The 14,120-nt window shown below is 40.1% G+C and overlaps 1 pseudogene; it reads left to right on the plus strand.

Annotated features, from left to right (window-relative positions):
- Nucleotides 1-554: 554 nt before the first annotated feature.
- On the plus strand, nt 555-1,374 carry LOC128064742 (protein SET-like; annotated as a pseudogene).
- Nucleotides 1,375-14,120: the final 12,746 nt, after the last annotated feature.

The following is a 14,120-nucleotide window of genomic DNA, read 5'->3' on the forward strand; positions in this document are numbered from 1 at the left end:
GCAACTTCTCCTCCTAGACATCTCCTGATTCTTTTAATATGAAGCCCAAACTTCACACAATTTAGAATTTTCAGGTACTGTCCTATTTTACCACTCTGGCTTCAACTCTAGCTACTCTTTCTTAATACTCACCAATCAAGTTGTACTGCAAGTTTCTCAACTGTGCTATGCATTATCTTACCTCTAGGCTTCTAGTCATGCTTTTCACTCTCCTTGGAATAATCCACTTATTCTTTTCCCTAGGAAGGCTTAGTTTAATCTTCCGTAATGTAGACTCTAGACAAGAACATCATTTCAAGAGGTTTATGTAGGAGATAATCTCAAAAGACATGGTAGAAAAGTGGGTGAAACAGAAGGAAAGAAAGGTGAAACAGAGTATCTTAGTGAACATGTTACCACTATGGGCAGTGGGAACTCAATTACACTGGGAACTTTTGGGATATAACATAGAGTGCATCTCAGAACAGTCCCACATAAACAGCAAGTTAGAGTTCTAAGCTTGCAGTACCTTTCACTTCCCCTTGGAGGGTTCTTGGTTTTTTGTTTTCCCCAGCATGGCCCCCAAACACCAGTTTTCACTTCCATTCCAAGCTAAGAAACTGAAAACAGTGAGGCTGACTCTTGCCTCCAGGCCAGATGAGGCATCTGCTTCTTCAAACTTGCTGAAGGAAGAAAAAGAACAGCAAGAAGCAATCAAACATATTGACAAAGTACAAAATGAAATAGACAGACTTAATGAACAAGCCAGTGAAGAGATTTTGAAAGCAGAACAGAAATATAGCAAACTCTGCCAACCACTTTTTTCAGAAGAGGTCAAAACTGACTGTCAAAATCCCAAATTTGGGGGTAGGAACATATGTTAACCATCCCCAAGTGTCTGCACTGCTTGGAGAGGAGGATGAAAAGGTGCTGCATTATTTGACAAGAGTTGAAGTGAAAGAATTTGAAGACATTAAATCAGGTTAGAGAATATATTTTAATTTTGATGAAAACTCTTACTTAAAAAATAAATTTCTCTCCAAAGAATTTCATCTGAATAAGAGTGGTGATCCATCTTCAAAGTCCACTAAAATTAAATGGAAACTTGGAAAGGATTTGATGAAATGATCAAGTCAAACACAGAATCAAGCCAGCAGGAAGAGACAGCATGAGGAACCAGAAAGCTTCTTCACCTGGTTTACTGATCATTCTGATGCAGGTGCAGGTGAGTTAGGAGAGGTCATCAAAGATGATATTTGGCCAAATCCATTACAGTACTGCTTGGTTCCTGACATGGATAATGAAGAAGGGGAATAAGAAGATGATGATGATGATGAAGAGGAAGAAGGATGGGAAGATATTGATGATGAAGGGGATGAGGATGAGGAAAGGTGAAGAAGATGACTGATGGAACACTGATGGATTCCAACCTTTTAAAATTCCCTCCAGTCCCTGGGAGCAAGTTGCAGTCTTTTTGTTGTTGTTGTTGTTTTTTCCTGCTCCTCTTGTGTTCAGTTGCCCTCTTTTTGAGGTCTCTTTCCTCCTTTATACCACAGTTCACAACTTATTTTGGAGGAAAATATCTTCAGCAGAATTCAGTGGGAAAAGGGTCTCTACCCTTTCCTTTTCCAAATTCCTTTTTATTCCTTCCTGTCTCAACAAGAACTTTAAGGGATCAACACCACCATGCTCTGTGGGGGAAGGGGGGGGGGGGCGGGAGAAACCTCCAGCTCCCTTAGCTCTGCTGGAAACTGGAGGGTGCTAGGGCCTGTGCAATTTTGCATGAAATTCTAGCTTTTTTCCTCCTTTCTCCATATATTGGGCTCAGAGATGACATTGTATCTCTATGTGAATATGGACAGTTAGCATTTACCAACATGTATCTGTCTACTTTCTCTTGTTTAAAAAGAGGAAAAAAAAAAAAAAAAAGTTAAAAACTGGGGTTGTAGAAGGTCAGCAAATGGTCAGTTTGAGATGTTTGAGTGGGTTAAGTGGGCATTTTGACAACATGGCTTCTCCTTTGGTGTGTTTAATTGTGATGTTTAATGGACATCTTTGCAGTTTAAGAAGACACTTTTAAAATAAAATTCTTTCCTAATGATGACTTGAGCCCTCCTACTCAATGGGAGAATCAGCAGAGCCTGTAGGATCTTATTTGCAGTTGACATTCTCTACTGCAACTTTGTTCCTGTTTATTTTTGAATTTTTCTTTTGTTTCACTGGAAAAGAAAGATGATGCTCAGTTTTAAACATTAAAAGTGTACAAGTTGCTTTGTTACAATAAAACTAAATGTGTACACACACACACACACACACACACACACACACACACACACACACAGCAAATTAGCCGGGCTACCCATTTTCCATGTTTTCTTCCTCTTTGACTGAGAACATTTCCTGAGGGATCATTTCTCCAACCTGACTGTGGACAGACAGGGTAGACTTGAGAAACCTCTAAGGTAGAGCATGGCAGCTGTTAAAAGTAGATCATCAGCATACACTGGGAACACATATAGGAAACCAAATCTAATCACTGATACTCCTTTAATATTCCTCTCCTGTGTAACTTTAAGTTCTTTATTACCTTTATCTTGTTAATTAGCACATCTTAGTGTGAGAAATTACAATTAAACAGTAAGTCACTATAGCCATGTGTCTAGTTCAACATGGTTTCCCTAAAACCTGGCCCTGCATAGATACTTCCTGCACCTTTTGACTGAACTCTCTTTTGTTGAATGGGTATTTTAAGTTTGGTAGCAGTAGCTACATACCTTTAAAGATCAGTCAAGATACTGTAGACTTTGCTTTCTTGCTTTCTGCCTCATTCAGGTAGAATATCGTTTGGAAAATATCTGGTATTTGTAAATGACTTTGTAGTAAGGTGCAAGTCACTGTTGAAATATCAAAAAGTAATTGCTAATACATGGTTTTCTTATACTATGTAACCTGTATCATTTCTTTATCATTAACCTTCCATCCTGAAAAGTTGTTTCAAACACTTCCTTCAAATGCTCACATTTGAGAAATGCCAGAAGACAAACATTTATGCTATAAAATAAATGGAAATGTCATTTTTAATATGTTCCAAGTGTGTGGTACTTGTACAAATTGGGTCTAATTGTATCATCTGGTGAGATTTCCTCTCCAAAGACAACTAATTGGAATGGCAGTGAGTTCTGGGTGAAATAACCAGACATTTCCAGCCTGAATGAATGGCTTTTGTGTCGGACATTGAAAAGCTGAACCATTATATGCTGTTTCCAGATTTATGTTGACCAAATGGAGTTAAGTTATCTTGTTTTTCTTCACAGCTTTCGTTTTTTTAAAATTTATTTATTTATTTTAATTGGAGGCTAATTACTGTACAATAATGTAGTGGGTTTTTTTCCATACATTGACATGAATCAGCCACGGGTGTACATGTGTTCCCTACCTTGAACCCCCCCCCCCCCCCCAACCTCCTTCTTCATCCATTTAGCAGGAAAAGCCATCACTTCCTTCCTCAGCACCAAATATATTATGGGTCCTGTAACCGAAAGTGTCAACTCAATTTTCTCTACTCTAAAACCATTAATACAAACATTTGTTTGTTTCTCACTTTTTATACCTTGATGGTAACATTAAAATTATATTTAGAAGTTCTAGTTATTTCTATGTGACAATCACCAGGTTTGGCATTTCACACATTAATTTAGCCCTTAGTGAAAATGAGATACTTATACATATAGAAAGAGATTCAGATTGAAAAATTTATGCAAAGCTAGTAGAGATATAACTAGCATGTGATTCAAGTCTAATTCAAAGCCAGGACCCTTATCCTCTACATCTTGCTGAATTTTCCATCCTTCCTCTAGAGCCAAAATTTCTTCAGATACTAATAAAGAGCATCTGACTACAGTCTTGAAATTTCTCTGTTTCACAGATGAGAAAACTAAGGTCAGTTCAGTTGCTCAGTCATGTTTGACTCTTACAAACCCATGGACTATAGCATGCCAGGCTTCCCTGTGCATCACAAACTCCTGAAGCTTGCTCAAACTCATGTCCATCGAGTCGCTGATGCCAATCAACCATCTCATTCTCTGTTGTCCCCTTCTCCTCCTGTCTTCAATCTTTCCCAGCATCAGGGTCTTTTCCAATGAGTCAGTTCTTCATATGGCCAAAATATGGGAGCTTCAGCTTCAGTATCAGTCCTTCCAATGAATACTCAGTACTGATTTCTTTAGAATAGACTGGCTTGATCTCCTAGAAGTCCAAGGGACTTTCAATAGTCTTCTCCAAAACCGCAGTTCAAAAGCATCAGTTCTTCAGTGTTCAGCTTTCTTTATGGTCAAATTTTAACATCCTTACATGACTACTGGAAAAACCATAGCTTTGACTAGAGGGAACTTTGTTGGCAAAGTAATGTCTCTGTTTTTTAATATGCTGTCTGGGTTGATCATAATGTTCCTTCAAAGGAGTAAGCATCTTTTCATCTCAGGGCTGCAGTCACCATTGCAGTGATTTTGGAGCCCCCCAAAACAGACTCACTGTTTCCATTGTTTCCCCATCTCTTTGCCATTAAGTGATGGGACTGGATGCTATAATCTTCGTTTCTCGAATCCTGAGTTTTAAGCCAACATTTTCAATCTCCTCTTTCACTTTCATAAAAGAGCTCTTTAGTTCCTCTTTGCTCTCTACCATCATAGTGGTGTCATCTGCATATCTGAGGTTATTGATATTTCTCTGAGCAATCTTCATTACAGCTTGTGTTTCATCCTGCCTGGCGTTTCTCATGATGTACTCTGCATAGAAGTTAAAACAGCAGGGTGACAATATACAGTCTTGACATACTCCTTCCCAATTTGGAACCAGTCCATTATCCCATATCCAGTCTTAACTGTTGCTTCTTGACCTGCATACAGATTTCTTAGGAGGCAGGTAAGGTAGTTTGGTACTCCCATGTCTTGAAGAATTTTCCACAGTTTGTGGTGATCAACACCAGCAAAGGCTTTGGCATAGTCAATAAATCAGAGATAGAGTTTTTTCTGGAACTCTCTTGCTTTTTTGATGATCCACAGATGTTTGCAATTTAATCTCTATTCCTGTGCCTCTTCTAAATCGAACTTGAACACCTGAAATTTCACGCTTCATGTACTATTGAAGCCTCTCTTGGAGAATTGTAAGCATTACTTTGCTAGTGTGTGAGATAAGTGCAATTGTGCAGTAGTTTGAACATTCTTTGGCATTGCCTTTCTTTGGGATTGGAATGAAAACTGACCTTTCCCAGTCCTGTGGCCACTGCTGAGTTTTTTTCAAATTTGCTGGTATATTGAGTGCAGCCCTTGTACAGCATCATCTTTTAGGACTTAATAGAGTTCAGCTGGGATTCCATCACCTCCACTAGCTTTGTTCATAGTGATGCTTCTTAAGGCCCACCTGACTTCAGACTCCAGGATGTCTGGCTGTAGGTGAGTGATCACATCACCATACTTATCTGGGTCATGAAGACCTTTTATGTATAGTTTACTCTGTATTCTTTCCACCTCTTCTTAATATCTTCTGCTTCTGTTAGGTCCATGCCATTTCTGTCCTTTACTGAGCCCATCTTTGCATGAAATGTTCCCTTGGTATCTCTAATTTTATTGAAGAGCTCTCTAGTCATTCCCATTCCACTGTTTTCCTCTATTTCTTTGCATTGACCATTGAGGAAGGCTTTCTTACCTCTCCTTGCTCTTCTTTGGAACTCTGTAATAACATGTGTGTATCTTTCCTTTTCTCCTTTACCTTCTACTTCTCTTCTTTTCTCAGCTATTCTCCTCAGACATTTTGCCTTTTTGCCCTTTTGCATTTCTTTTTCTTGTATCTGCTACTGTAGACAAGAATCCCATAGAGGAAATGGAGTAGTCCTCATAGTCAACAAAAGAATCTGAAGTGTAGTTCTTTGTTGCAATCTCAAAAATGACAGAACAATCTATGTTGATTTCCAAGACAAACCATTCAATATCACAGTAATCAAAGTATATGCCCTGACCACTAAGAAGCTGAAGTTGAACGGTTCTATGATGACCTCTAAGACCTTCTATAACTGACACCCCCAAAAATGTCCTTTTCATCATAGGGGACTGGAATGCAGAAGTAGGAAGTTAAGAGATACCTGGAGTGACAGGAAAGTTTGGCCTGGGAGTACAAAATGAAGCAGCAAAAAGGCTAACAAAGTCTTGCCAAGAGAATGCACTGGTCATAGCAAACACCCTCTTCCAACAACATAAGAAATGACTCTACACATGGGCATAACCAGATGGCCAATACTGAAGTCAGATTGATTATGTTCTTTGCAATTGAAGATGGAGAAGTTCTATACAGTCAGCAAAGACAAGACTGGGAACTGACTGTGAGGCAGACCATGAACTCCTTGTTGTAAAATTTAAACTTGAATTGAAGAAGGTAGAAAAAAAACCAGTGGACCATTCAGGTATGACCTAAATCAAACCTCTTACAATTATACAGTGAAATTGACAAATAGATTCAAAAGATTAGATGTGATAGAGTGCCTGAAGAACTATGGATGGAGGTTCATGACATGGTACAGGAGGCCGTTATCAAAAACATCCCCAAGAAAAAAGAAATGCATATGTAATTTGGGATAGAAGTTAAATAAAATTTTATGGGATAAAAAGTGTAAGATTTGAATTACTTCATAAAAAAATCTTATTGGATTCTGATCAGCATTCTTATTTAATAATAATTTTGAACCTTGATTGATTTTTCTATTGTATTGGTAACTCTTTCTACCTTGGTATAATATGCAAAAATGACAGATGCTTTTGTATCTCCATCAGCATCATAAAACTCAGTTGTAGTTGTGTAACATAAAAAGGGAGCTGATCTGAAAGGCAGACAATGATTGTGTTGAGAATATTGGAATAAAATAGTTTGCTGTAGAGAAATCAAGATAAAGGATCTAATTCTGCAATTTTTATTTACATTGTATCTGCATCTATGTGTGGAGGAGGCATATAATGCAAAACTTAAGAAGGTAATAACCACAATCATAAGCTAAAATTATTAAGTGCTGACTCTGAGATGGATAGTTCTAAGTGCCTTATGAATATCAATTCACTTGATCCTCATACAAGTCTATGGAATAAGCACCAATAATTGACCCCATTTTACTGATAGACAAAGAAATACAGATTAATTTTCTGAAGACCACACAATCAATAAGAGCAAAGTCAGAATTTAACTCCAGGAAGTTTGACTCCAAGGTCCATGTTTAATGGAGAAGAACAAACTTGACTCACTCTAACCTTAGTGCTCCTTTGCCTGTGCTTAGTCATGCTGGCTCTGCAACTTTTCTGTAAGTCGCTTCAGTCGTGTCCGACTCTGCGTGACCCCATAGACAGCAGCCCACAAGGCTCCCCTGTACCTGGGATTCTCCAGGCAAGAACACTGGCGTGGGTTGCCATTTCCTTCTCCAGTGCATGAAAGTGAAAAGTGCAAGGGAAGTCGCTCAGTTGTATCTAATTCTTTGCGGTCCCATGGACTGCAGCCTACCAGGCTCCTCTGTCCAAAGGGATTTTCCAGGAAAGAGTACTGGGTGGGGTGCCATCGCCTTCTCCAGCAACTTTGTCTAGTCAAATAGTAAAAGAACGTTCCATGTAGCTTAAAATATACATAATAGCATTTTCTCAAGGCTCTGCCTCCCAGGCTTGACCTTTAAGCCATAACACTTTTCATTCACATATAGATAAAAAGCTGGAGAACAGAAAATAACCCTTGCCTTGATGAGAGCTTTCAGGAACACTGACCAGACCTAACTGGACAGCTGCAAGAACATAGGATTATCACATTCCCTCTGGCGTCTGGTCAGGACCAGGTGGTCTGCAACAACCAACCGCATCCCCTTTCCTTTTGGTACAAAAGAAGCTTGATTTCTAACTCTGGCAAGATGGTTCTTTGGGACACTAATGCATCATCTATTTCTGCTGGCTTTCTGAATAAAGTCTCTATTCTTTGCCTCATCACTTCATCTCTCTGTATAGTGGCCTGCATGCAGTGAGCAGTGCAAACTTGGGCTTAGTAACACATGTACTAACCTTTAGACTGCATGCCAACAAGCAGATTATGGTTTAAGTCAAGGGGCCAAATAACTTTAATACAAGTCTCAATAAGTTTTGGCAAAACAATATGGCAAGAAAGATCAAAGTAATGAATGAATGCAAAGGCTTTATGAAGATCACAACTTTAAAAATAGGCCTTAAGGATAGATTAGTTTTTGTAAGCAGGGATGGCTTGAAGACAAATGAATTTACAAAGAATAGATATCTTAAGCAACAAAAAAAAAACTAAGAACTTGTTAAAGATTGGGGAAAACTGAAAGCCCATCATGGTCTGCATGTTAGAGGAGTAGCAGGAAATAAAGTTACCAAGATGGTTATGCAAACAGCAATGAATCTGGGAAAAGAGAGTCAAGCCTCAATTATGCTAGTTGCATACTGGATAACCTTGATCAAGACCAGTAATCTCTCTTGGCTTCAAGTGATTTGCAAAGTCCCACCTAACACTGTTGTTTTGAGGATTAAATGAGGATCCAAATGTTGCAGAATGTTGATTGTGATCTGTGACCATATTGTGGAAATAAGTGACTATCATATGGAAGGGATGCCACTAAAGACTTCTAAGAAGGAGAATTAGAGAGTGGTATGACCAGAATTGCCTAGAGTCCAGTCCAGAAGCAGGTATGGGTTAAACTGGAACATGAAGAGCAGGGTTAAAGACTGGGAAATGCGTTAATAGTTTATTAAATTTGGTTGTGATATAACGAGGATCCAAACTCAGCACTAACAACTGGGCTTGAAATAAATAGAGACTTCAGACACATTACAGAATTATAAAAAACTGATTTCACACTTGATTTTGATGGAAATGGAGAACAAAAAAGTACTCTACCATAATTCTGAAACTTAAGACCAGGTGAGTAAGAGAATGTGTTAGTTGCTCAGCCATGTCTGAATCTTTGAGACCCCATAGACTGTAGCCATCAGGCTCCTCTGTCCATGGAATTCTCTAGACAAGAATATTGGAGTGGGTAACCATCACCCTTCTCCAGGGGATCTTCCTGGAGATCATCAAAAGCCTCCTGATGAAAGTGAAAGAGGAGAGTGAAAAAGTGGGATTAAAGCTCAACATTCAGAAAACTAAGATCATGACATCCGGTCCAATCACTTCATGGCAAATAGATGGGGAAACAGTGGAAACAGTGGCTGACTTTATTTTGGGGGGCTCCAAAATCACTGCAGATGGTGACTGCAGCCATGAAATTAAAAGACACATACTCCTTGGAAGGAAAGTTATGACCAACCTAGACAGCACATTAAAAAGCAGAGATATTACTTTGCCAACAAAGTCCATCTTGTCAAGGCTATGGTTTTCCCAGTAGTCATGTATGGATGTGAGAGTTGGACCATAAAGAAAGCTGAGTGCCAAAGAATTGATGCTTTTGAACTGTGGTGTTGGAGAAGACTCTTGAGAGTCTCTTGGACTGCACAGAGGTCCAACCAGTCCATCCTAAAGGAGGTCAGTCCTGAGTGTTCATTGGAAGGACTGATGTTGAAGCTGAAACTCCAATGCTTTGGCGACCTGATGCAAAGAGCTGACTCATTGGAAAAGACCCTGATGCTGGGAAAGATTGAGGGCGGGAGGAGAAGGGGACGACAGAGGATGAGATGGTTGTATGGTATCACTGACTCAATGGACATGAGTTTGAGTAAACTCCGGGAGTTGGTGTTGGACAGGGAGGCCTGGCGTGCTGTGGTCTATGGGGTCCCAAAGAGTTGGACACAGCTGAGTGACTGAACTGAACTGAGCCATTACCCTTCTCCAGGCGATCTTCCTGACCCAGGCATCAAACCCAGGTCTTCTACACTGCAGGCAGATTCTTTACTATCTGAGCCACCAGGAAAGTGCCTAGTAAGAGAGTAATTATCAACAAAAGGAAATCTTGATGAAGAAAAGTTTTTCTTGAGAAAGAACATGAGTTAAGTTCAAGGAACTGGTGAGAACTCTTGGTTAAGTTATCCTGCAAGCATTGAATATGTACATTTGTGGCCAAGGAAAGAGGTAAGGACAATAGGGTATATGGCAGATAGAATAGTGAACTCTTAGTGATCTTCATATCCTAACAAAAAGAAATTAAATTTGGAAGGAGATGTAATCAAGCTTGATAATCAGATGAACTTTAAATAGGGAGATTATCCTGGATTACCTGGGTCGGTTCCGTATAATCACAATGATGAAGGCAAAGAGATTGTTGTAGTTACATGATGTGAAATCTCAACTAGCCATTGCAGGCTTTGAAGACAAGAAAGGGGACCTCAAGCCAAGGAATGTGGGCTTTCTAGATGCTGGAAAGGGAAAAGAAAAGGACTTATCCTTTAGTGCCTTCAGAAAGGAACATGTGTGCCAACAACAATAAGGCCTAGATCTATAGAAATTGTAAGGTGATAAGCATGTGTTTTCTAAACCACTAAGCCTGTGGTACCTTTTACAGTGGCAACAGAGAACTGATACAAAATGATTTTGAAACACTCAGGATGGAGAAAATGGTCAGAAGTGGTGTGAGTTCTTCCTGAAAGTGACCTGTGAAACACTTGTGGTTACAGCCTGTCAGGAAAGCAGGAGAAGTGGAAAGCCCTTAGCATGAGTCTGAAAATTTCTTATTCTATGATTGGTTATTGGAAACTTAGGAGAATACAAATTACTTCATTTGCAGCAAAAAATGAATCATCAAAATTGTATTAATCTATTCCAAGATCCTCTTTCTTCCCCAAAGTCATCTGCATGGACCTGTGAGATAAAGAATTCCATCTTGAGGAGGAGGAGAAATTGATCATTTTAAGTTAAGCTTAAAGTTTAGTTGCTCAGTCGTGTCCTACTCCTTGTGACCCCATGTATTATAGACTACCAGGATCCTCCGTCCACGGGACTTTCCAGGCAAGAGTACTGGAATGGGTTGCCATTTCCTTCTCCAGAGGATCTTCCCAACCCAGAGATTGAACCCGGGTCTACCACATTGTAGGCAGACACTTTACTGTCTGAGCCATGAGGAAAGTCATTTTAAGTTAAGTAACTACTAAAAAAGGACTTCCCTGGTGTCTCAGACAGTAAACCATCTGTCTACAATGCGGGAGACCTGGGTTTGATCCCTGGGTTGGGAAGATTCCCTGGAGAAGGAAACAGCAACTCACTCCAGTACCCTTGCCTAGAAAATCCCATGGATGGAGGAGCCTAGAGTCCATGGGGTCACAAAGAGTCAGACACGACTGAGTGACTTCACTTTCACTTTCACTACTAAAAGATCAGAGATAGAAAATAACAGAAAACTTCAACCTTCTCCCTTCCAGAAACAACACTCTAATTTCTAGAAACATCCAGCTTTTCTAATACCTCACAGCCTCCACCCAGGGCTGTGTCTGTGTCCCAGCGATGATGTTGGTCCACGGTGCCAGAGAAGCAGAAGTATTTCTGGTTTCATTGGACACAGAAATCAAGACAGCAAGTTTTCAGTGCCAGGGACGGGGGAGCCTGGTGGGCTGCCATCTATGGGGTCACACAGTTAGAAACGACTGAAGTGACTTAGCAGCAGTGCCACAATCTGCTATAAATCTGCACCCTAGATAGTTATTGCTTACTCCAGATGGGCATCAGTGGGACAGGGACCATGGTGTATGGGGGAAGTCATCTCTTTCTTTTTTTATATCTCAAATATTTTATCTCCTACAGGACAGAGGCTATGTCAGGATGTCAGATTTCTCTGTGAAGTAGAAACAAAATATATATTTAAACCGGTTTAATATGTCCTTGGGGTTATAAGAAAAAACTAAAAACAAGAAAACTGTTTTTTCTAAGTCCCTTTATTCAGTTCAGTTCGGTTCAGTTCAGTCACTCAGTCGTGTCCGACTCTTTGTGACCCCATGAATCGCAGCACACCAGGCCTCCCTGTCCATCACCAACACCTGGAGTTCACTCAGACTCACGTCCATCGAGTCAGGGATGCCATCCAGCCATCTCATCCTCTGTCGTCCCCTTCTCCTCCTGCCCCCAAACCCTCCCAGCATCAGAGTCTTTTCCAATGAGTTAACTCTTCTCATGAGGTGGCCAAAGTAATGGAGTTTCAAATTTAGCATCATTCCTTCCAAAGAAATCCCAGGGCGGATCTCCTTCAGAATGGACTGGTTGGATCTCCTTGCAGTCCAAGGGACTCTCAAGAGTCGTCTCCAACACCACAGTTCAAAAGCATCAATTCTTCAGCGCTCAGCCTTCTTCACAGTCCAATTCTCACATCCATACATGACCACTAAAAACCATAGACTTGACTAGACAGACCTTAGTTGGCAAAGTAATGTCTCTGCTTTTGAATATGCTATCTAGGTTGGTCATAATTTTTCTTCCAAGGAGTAAGTGTCTTTTAATTTCATGGCTGCAGTCACCATCTGCAGTGATTTTGGAGCCCCCCCCCCCCAAAAAAAATCTGACACTGTTTCCACTGTTTCCCCATCTATTTCCCAAGAAGTGATGGGACCAAATGCCATGATCTTCGTTTTCTGAATGTTGAGCTTTAAACCAAATTTTCACTCTCCTCTTTCACCTTCATCAAGAGGCTTTTTAGTTCCTCTTCACTTTCTGCCATAGGGGTGGTGTCATCAACATATCTTAGGTTATTGATATTTCTCCTGGCAACCTTGACTCCAGCTTGTGTTTCTTCCAGTCCAGCGTTTCTCATGATGTACTCTGCACAGAAGTTAAATAAGCAGGGTGACAATATACAGCCTTGACGTACTCATTTTCCTATTTGGAACCAGTCTGTTGTTCCATGTCCAGTTCTAACTGTTGCTTCCTGACTTGCATACAGATTTCTCAAGAGGCAGGTTAGGTGGTCTGGTATTCCCATCTCTCTCAGAATTTTCCACAGTTTATTGTGATCCACACAGTCAAAGGCTTTGGCATAGTCAAGAAAGCAGAAATAGATGTTTTTCTGGAACTCTCTTGCTTTTTCCATGATCCAGTGGATGTTGGCAATTTGATCTCTGGTTCTTTTGCCTTGCCTAAAACCAGTTTGAACATCAGGAAGTTCACGGTTCATGTATTCCTGAAGCCTGGCTTGGAGAATTTTGAGCATTACTTTCCTAGCATGTGAGATGAGTGCAATTGTGGGGTACTTTGAGCATTCTTTGGCATTGCCTTTCTTTGGGATTGGAATGAAAACTGACATTTTCCAGTCCTGTGGCCACTGCTGAGTTTTCCAAATTTGCTGGCATAACAAGTGCAGCACTTTCACAGCATCATCTTTCAGGATTTGAAATAACCTAATTGGAATTTCATCACCTTCACTAGCTTTGTTTGTAGTGATGCTTTCTAAGGCCCACTTGACTTCACATTCCAGGATGTCTGGCTCTAGATGAGTGATCACACCATCGTGATTATCTGGGTCGTGAACATCTTTTTTGTATAGTTCTTCAGTGTATTCTTGCCACCTCTTCTTAATATCTTCTGCTTCTGTTAGGTCCCTACCATTTCTGTCTTTATCGAGCCCATCTTTGCATGAAGTAAACCCTTGGTATCCCTAATTTTCTTAAAGAGATCTCTAGTCTTTCCCATTCTGTTGTTTTCCTCTATTTCTTTGCATTGATCGCTGAGGAAGGCTTTGTTATCTCTTCTTGCTATTCTTTGGAACTCTGCATTCAGATGCTTATATCTTTCCTTTTCTCCTTTGCTTTTCACTTCTCTTCTTTTCACAGCTATTTTTAAGGCCTCCCCAGACAGCCACTTTGCTCTTTTGCATTTCTTTTCCATGGGGATGATCTTGATCCCTGTCTCCTGTACAACATCACAAACTTCATTCCATAGTTCATCAGGCACTCTATCTATGAGATCTAGTGCCTTAAATCTAATTCTCACTTCCACTGTATAATCATAAGGGATTTGATTTAGGTTGTACCTGAGTGGTCTAGCGGTTTTCCCTACTTTCCTTCAATTTAAGTCTGAATTTGCCAATAAGGAGTTCATGATCTGAGCCACAGACAGCTCCTGATCTTGTTTTTGTTGACTGTATAGAGCTTCTCCATCTTTGGCTGCAAAGAATATAATCAATCTGATTTCAC

Source organism: Budorcas taxicolor, chromosome 19 (assembly GCF_023091745.1).
Source record: "Budorcas taxicolor isolate Tak-1 chromosome 19, Takin1.1, whole genome shotgun sequence".
NCBI lineage: Eukaryota > Metazoa > Chordata > Mammalia > Artiodactyla > Bovidae > Budorcas > Budorcas taxicolor.